This window comes from Lactuca saligna, chromosome 6 (genome assembly GCF_052625555.1).
Source record: "Lactuca saligna cultivar CGN05327 chromosome 6, ASM5262555v1, whole genome shotgun sequence".
Classification (NCBI taxonomy): domain Eukaryota; kingdom Viridiplantae; phylum Streptophyta; class Magnoliopsida; order Asterales; family Asteraceae; genus Lactuca; species Lactuca saligna.
In genome coordinates, this window is record NC_136422.1 from 49,569,806 (window position 1) to 49,578,268 (window position 8,463).

The window sequence follows — 8,463 nt, forward strand, 5'->3', positions numbered from 1 at the left end:
CACAGATTTCGAATATGGACTCAATTTTCTCGAACCATCGAGATAGAGAAATGACACCTCCTGTGCCATTGAAAGATGTTGGTTTAGCATTCATAAAATCCTTATAGGAACCACCTCTTTGGTGTACCTGACTACCCTTAGGGTTTTGAGATTGAGTACCACCGCCTGAACCACTAGGGTTCATTTGGGACATAGCTGCTACCATCGCAGCGGTCATCATTGTTTGGAGTGATGTCAGGTCGAACTGAGGAGGAGGTGGCGGCGAAGAAGGATTGTTGTTGCTCTTTGAGTTAGGTCTCTTTTTGGGAGGCATCTTGATCTAATAAGACCAAGGAAAAGAGGATGGTAAGTCCTCTACATTGAATCGATAGATATGACAGTTATATGATTCGAGTAAGCGATAAAACAGGAAAGAGTTATCGAACAGATAATTTATCGCTAAGAGTGATCACAGAGAACTACTTGAATAATGACTACTACAGATGATCGAGGTTGAGAAATACTCCCATAGTATTTCATGAATTGTTTACGACAATGATTCGATGTTTGGGATATTAGGGTAAGTCTTAGGCATGCCATATACCACAGTCACTCCCAAGCACATGTTGGCCGTGTCTCGAATGAATATAGTTGGCCAGGCCATATTGACCCTAGACACGACTACATAACTGCCCAGGTTTAACCACGGTACACAACACCCATTTACTTATATTCTGTTCTACTTGAGGTTACGGATGACGACGGTTCGGTATACTTGTTTACTTTTGAAAATACTTATAATTTGAAGATACTTTTAATTCAGAGCGCTTAGGCCCTTTAGTATTTATAGTTTTATACCATGTAAGGTTTGGTATACTTTATTTACTATAAACAAGGGCTCTAATACCAATCTGTCACACCCCGAAAACCGAAGGCGGAATACATTCCCGGGGTGGACTTCCACGTTGAGTATCAATTCCAATGTACATAGTAAGTAAAGTAAAACAAGCATTACATTACATACTAAAAGTTTTACAAGTATTTAAAAAGTATAGTTTGTACAGTTGTGATACATAGTATATAGACAAAAGATAACGGGTCTTCATGAACACCGTCTTCAAGCAAAAAGAGTCTTCGGGTACCTGTTCTAACGATGACCTGAGAACACAAGCGGTTTGAAAATCAGCATAAAGCTGGTGAGTTCATAAGCGGTTTTGTTTGTGAAAATGTTTCGGTTTCCTTTCTGTTTCTGAAATGTTATGTATACCAAGAAAATCCCGTATTTTCTTAAAAGTTGGTTATTGTTTCACAAATGTAAAGTATGATAGGTTTGTATACTGAAAACATGCTTACTCATTGTGTGTAACCAGGAAAGTCCTGTACTTTCTTGAATATATGTACAAATTGTGAAAGATGTAATGTTACTCATTCTGTGACTCTGTAAGTGTTACCCAGGAAAGCCCCGCGCTTTCCTGTATGTATGTATATCTTGTAAACAATGTAAAAGATGTAAAAGATGTAATTGTAGTTAAGTTCCATGTTTTCCCCAGGAAGGTCCCGTACCTTCCTGAATGTTGGTTCCAGTAAGTAAAAGATGTAAAAGATGTAAACGATGTAAACGATGTATAAAGTTATCCATTATTACTGTTAGTAAATCTTTGTTATCCTAATTGCGAGTGCCATAACCATACAATAGACTAAAACCTGTGGCAATAAGTCGTCCACATGTGGCAATAAGTCGTCCACATACTTATGACTTTAGTCACCCTTGAACCATTTCGGTTCGGCTGTAGCTAGCAGCCAGGTGCGGGGTAGTCAGCCCCGTATAGATCTATACACTCAAGTCACGCTCTCTAAATACCAGAGATTCTGGTTATGGGTGTAGTCCTCCACTCGCGTAATTCAGGTGGAGTGTTCTCCGAGGACGTGTCTCCAATCATACGGAATAACAAATTTACTAGTAATAATATGAAAATCCTCCACTTGTATAAATGTAAAGAGTGTTACCGAGGATAAAACAATGTATAAGTATTGAATTCAAATGTCTTATTGTCATGCTTTTAACTGATAAAATATAGAAAACCATTTGTGAAATACATATAAAACATACTAGTTTAAAACCTTATTTCACAAATATATGTTACGTGATTTGTATGTTCGATCTGTTGTCAGTTATGATTATCAGTTCTAAAAGCATAAGAGTATGAAATACACATCTGAAAATATGTTATAAGTACAAGAAATTCCCTTGTACTTTGCTTGTGTTCCCCCCTGAAAACAGTAAAAACAGTGAAAAAGGGTAGGGGTATGAACTCACCGGACTCGGAAACTTGTCGGTTTGGAATGCTAGATGTCGGTTCTGGGTTTGATTACTCGCGAGGATCCTATGTAAGATGATATAATGTCCATATACATATAATTAGAGATACATTCACTAATTATATGGAACATTGCACTCCAGTGAGGTTATACACCTCAAAATGAGTGTTCGGAGTGACCCGGGTGACATCTATTGATTTGTATTGGCACTAGGGACTTGGGACTTGAGTTTACTCTCCATTAGTAAACATTTCAAGGAGTTTACAACATAGAAACACCCACATACATGAGTTTACGGCCGTAAACTCATGTGGGTGAGGTTTTGGTGCTTTTAGGCCTTAAATGGACTTAGGGATTGTTAGAACTTATTATCAAAACACCTTGGAACACTTGGAAGGGATTAAAAACACATGAGACAAGAGTTTACGGCCACACACTTAGAGTTTACGGCCGTAAACTCTCACTGTTCCTTGAAAAATTGTTTTAAGCCACTTAGGGTAATCACATGTGATTCAAATCAATTTTCTAAGCATTTGCATGTTCTTAAGACATCAATTAAGACCCTTTTATGAGTTTACGGCCTAGAGGGATGTTCTAGGGCCGTAAACTCTCTTTTATCCAAGGAAATGATGGTTTTTGGTGCTAAAGACAATCACATGTGATTCTAGACTTTTGTATAAACCATTTGAATGTGTTAAATGAAATTTTGGCTTGGATTTATGAGTTTATGGCCAAGGATATGTTCTATGGCCATAAACTCCTCTATGTTGGTAAATATTTAAGTTTCAAGTGTTCCAAGTTTAGATTAACAAGTCCAATATTCATATCAAAGCCCTAACTAGGTATTGGAAGTGTTTTAAGGCATGAAAACCTTCATTTGAGGAGTTTACGGCCAAAGAATGTTCCTTGGCCGTAAACTGTTCTAAGTCACTCAAAATTGATGTTTTAATTGATCCAATTCCATGTCTTAATGTCCCATATGCATATCTAAGGTCCAAAGGAGTCAAGGAGGGAGTTTAAGGGCTTAAAACCCCTTTACATGGAGTTTACGGCCCAAGAAGGTTCCTTGGCCGTAAACTCATGTTCTTGGACCTCAAACTCTCTAATTCCATCAATTTACATGCTAAAGGTGTTTAATATCATGTTTGTGAAGTTACCTTAAAGATTTGAAGCCTTAACTTGTATTTTTGACCTAAAATCAAGCTTGGAGGAGAGAGGTTGTAAGTGTGTGATAAGAAATTGGCCAAAGGCTTCAAATGGAGTCCTAATCATGTTTATATAGTGCTTAAGTTTTGGACACGGTGAAATTCTACCCGATACTGGTGTTAGACGGGGTTTTTGGTCGTACCCGATTGAGTTACCGTAACCCGATACGGTAAATACTGGAAATATTCCGATTATTAAAGTTGGGTGTTGGAATGTTTTCTAAATGTATTAAGACACCCATTAAGTCATTTTAAATGCGTACTAGATAATGACTTAATTAAATGAAGGATCGGAATTTGAAATCGGAACGACGGTTGGTTACGCGAATTGTGCTATGGAATAATGACATGAAAATTTCGGGTTGTTACAAAAGGATTCGGGAAGACCATAGTAATTTGAAATCTTACAAAACGGGATAAGATTCAAGTTAGTTGATAAGAATCCTTGATATAACACCCAAATGAAATATCAAGGCTAGGATCCAACACAATATTCTAGAAATCGGAAGAGGGATGCCTTAATCCAATTGCAAAATATTTGTTGGTAGGTAAATGACGATTTACCAATTCCACCACAAAAAACGAAAAGGAATTTAAGTTTTAAATGAATTGAAACTCTTAGATCTTTAGAGATTCATTGAAATTTTCAATGGCATGTTTAATCTCGATTATGCCGTTCAAGTTTGTGACTGGGACACCGAGGATCACAAATAAGGTGTGAATAACCATGCAAATCAGCTTGGTACTCTCGAAGATGTATATCACCTAATCAATGTGTCGGTTAACCACACGCACTTCATTGATCTATGATAATATACAAGCTACCCATTTTCATCCTTCATTGGTCCTATATTAGTGTATCGGTTAACCACACATGCTCCACTAACGACTAATAAGGTGCAATGTGCAATTTCATAGATTAGCACCAACTCCACATTTTCCTAAAGTAAATAAGATTTGGGAAGTTATAAAAGTGTTTAGTTACTTCGTATTTCATTATACTTATAATGGAAGGTTGTGTCGTATCCTACCCGTTCGGCTAACGACCCTCCAAGAGTGTGGTGGGTAAGAGTAGATACCCATTCAATCGCCATTTTATAGGCAATTTCCTTAAACACCCCTTATACACAGCTTCATGAATGAGGCCTACTAACGGTAAGACTGACTCTTTACTTATACATATATAATATATTAGACTTTTAATTTAATATAATATAAGGGTGTATTTTACACTTTTAAAATACTAAGTGGTTTAATCTATTAATAAATTAGACTTTTAATTTGATTAATCGTAAACCATATTGTTATGGATTTATTAATTTTCTCTTTTAATTAAGAACTTAATTAATTTAATAATTAGAACTTTTCAAAACACTAGGGTTTTAGAATTTAATATTTCAAAATAAATACCTTTTAATTAAAATTTAAATTCCAAAATTTAAGGACAAATTTTGAAACTTTTCAAAATATTAGGGTTTAACTATTAAATTTCAAAAACTAAAACTTTTAAGTTCAAATTTAAACTATAAACCTAAAGGGTGTACTTTGAAACTTTTTCAAACTTACTATGTTAAATATTTGAATCAAAATAATCCTATATCATCCATATTTAACCAAATCCACCAAATCTGATAAGCATATCCATACAAATATTAAAAATTCGAAATTAGGCAAGAAAACAAGTTTTGGCAGTTATCCTCTTTAAAATATGGCTAGAAAATCGAAAAACTCAACACCATCACGCTGGACTCGTCGATTCAATACATGGACTCGTCGAGTAGACTAGTCAGAAGGCAGAATTTTTGATTTTCCTGATCTTTGGCATTTCACTTTTGCATCTATTTAATAGAAAAATGACCTAGGCTCCGATACCACTGTTGGGTTATGAGCATAACATCATTCCTATGGTGTACATGCAACCCTAACTGCTTTGATCTAGGTTTTCTATATTTAACATACAACTATGAATACAAAGCAAGGAACCCTATGACCTAGCATACAACAATGAAAATCACATATGATTAGGGTTTAGAACTTACCTTGATTGTTATGTAGCAAGAACAATCACATTCCTTCTTGATCTTGACTTAAGAAAGCCTTGTGCCTCAAATGTTTCACCTCTAATAGAGTCACAAACACCACTAGCAACAAGGTAGAAGAAGAGCGAGAGGAGAGGCTCAAAATCGGCTATGGAATACTTCTAGGGTTTCTAGTGGCAGTTTTTGGCATGCCCAAGGGTTCGTTATATAGCTGAGCAATTACGGTTTCAGTCAAAACCCTATTCTAGTTGCTTAGTCCTTAAGCAGCCCAAAGGATCCTTCCAAAAGGCCCCTTGGACGATTTCTATAATGACTCCCATATAGAATCTGTCCTTTGCTTCCTTATGGATCCTATGCCTAACTTTCTAACTATCTTATAATTATAATATCAGTTCCCTTGATTTAATTAATCTCTTCTGACCACAAAATTAATTCTAAATTAATTCTTGATCAATATTTTAAACAATATTATTTCTCTTTTAATATATTATTCACATAATATATTAATAAATCACAAGTAATCCTCTTTCTCCATAATTTATCCTATTAGTTGCTATGGTGAAGGCAACCTAAAAGGACCATGCTCATAATCAAATCAAGTACATACCAAAAAATAGTTATAGGCTTAGACACCTAATCCAACATTTTCCTCACGGTACTTTCGGGTCGAAGGCACCAAGGTCGGCATTTTGGTTTGATAGCATGATATTGTTGATATGCCAAGTATGGATTATATATGCATGCTAGTTTGGTGATGCTGGTCTTGATATGTTAGTCTGCTAGATCTATAGGACTACCTGTAATACTGTCTGTTTATCTATTTATGATATTATCTGTTATATGTCAACAGATTATATGGGTTGAGTTGAGGTTGTACTGCTCCGTGCTGTAGCCAACAAACCCTGGAGTATGCCATATATGAGCTGAGGGCCAGGGACGGCATGCCAGACTCATACTGAGGACTCATGAGCATTCCAAATACGGGTTGAGGGCCAGAAACGGGATGCCAGACTCATACTGAATGCTTAGTGGTGTTCAGTCCAAGGACTGATTAGGCCGGGGAGCAAGCCAAGCATAAGTTGTGGGTCGAGGGCAATCAAGTTTTGAAAACAATTTGTGCTATTTGTTATATATTAGTATTTTGGGGGAACTCACTAAGCATTGAGCTTACAGTTTTTTATTGTGTTTCAGGTACCTCACAGGATCTCGTCAAGGCGATGGCATGATCTTGCACCTCCTCATGTTTTGATCTTACAATTTTGGGATTTCTCTGATGTGAAGCTTATTTTGAAAACAATTTGTAAACAATGTTGGTTTTTGGGTTGTTTAAAAAGTTTAAAATTTTCAAGAATTTTATGAATATTTCAAGTTGGTATCAGAGCCTTGATTTGAGTGAATTAGAGGAACACTCATGTAAAACCAGTCTCAATCTAAGGAAAAAGATTTTTCAAATGTTTTTCAAAATACTCAAGGAGGATGTGATGTGTATGATCAGTCGGAGCTAGTAAATAGACCCCAAAATACCATAATGTTATTTGATATTCTGATATGTGAGAACAACAAGCTAGTGATAGGCTAGGGATCTTCAAGAAATTGCATGATATAATTTCCTGATTGTATGATGCCTGATAGCCTAGGATCTTTTCTTTTGTGGAATTGACATCATTACTGTAGTTGCTTAGCGTATGCATCATGGTTATATATAACTAAGATCTTATAGCCTGAGAATGTTTGGTTTGGCCTTATTTCCTGTTCTTGTTTGATGAAGGGATTAGGGTAGGATCAGATATTAGAATGTCTATAGGGTCCAGTGTTATGTATGGCTAGCATACAAAAGTGCTGCGGGGTTGGTGGAAGTTTCATGGATGTGTCATGTGGGGTCAGCCGCCTAGTTGTGAGATATTTAGAGATGTGTGTGAAACGAACTAGTTTTAATCCTACTAACTTAGACACACAATAAACACACGAAAGGCAGTGTTCTTATCGATTAGTAATATAGTTCAAGCAAGTAGGGTATCGAACACAGGAACTGTAAACAATTAAAGTAAATGCTAATATTATCTACATAAAACAAGTAATAGAAAGGGGGTTTCTCTAGTTTTGCAAGACTAGAAACTTAAACAATTAACTAAAACTTAAACTAAGAAACTAAGAGCTAAGCAAATAAAAATCAACTAAATTCAATAATAAAGAGGACTTATGTTTAGGTTCGACTCATTTGTTCCCATGGATGATTTCAATGTATCAGATTAATTCTTCATTGGCTACCGACTAAGATGATTAGTTTGACGTTCGCTATTACTAATCCTTAGGAAACAAATTAACTCAAGCAGTGGCCAGTTGTCTAAATTAACGGATTTCCTAGTTATTGATTTAGGTTAAATAAGACTTGTAATGGTTAATTAAATTGGCCCTTCAATTAACCTCTTGCTGATGTTCATCAAACAAACTCACACGTTAACTTACCTATCTTCTAGTAAGTTCTAGTTTCACATTCGCTATTCCTAGACATACAACTATGTGGTAACAATAAATCATATGAAATTAATAACTAATAGATGTTCATACAACTTAATTGCTGATTTATTAACAGAAGAATAGTTATTGTTAACACATAAGGTTCTTTAACAAGCTTAAAAAAACATAATCACCAATTAAAATTAATCCTAATCAAATAATCAATCCATGTTCACAAATTCATCTACCTAAACAGAAGTTATGAGTTTTAGCTCATGATTACAAAAGAAACAAGCTCAAAAATGAAATCAATTGGTAAAAACATAGTTCAAACAAGAGATTAGGTAAGTGTAAACTTGATGTTGACTTGATTCTCCTTAAAATTGAATGTAGGGTTGATTCCTTAGCTTCCCACGCTCCAGCATCACCTTTAGTCAACAATTGGCCTCCAAGGGTTCATTAAT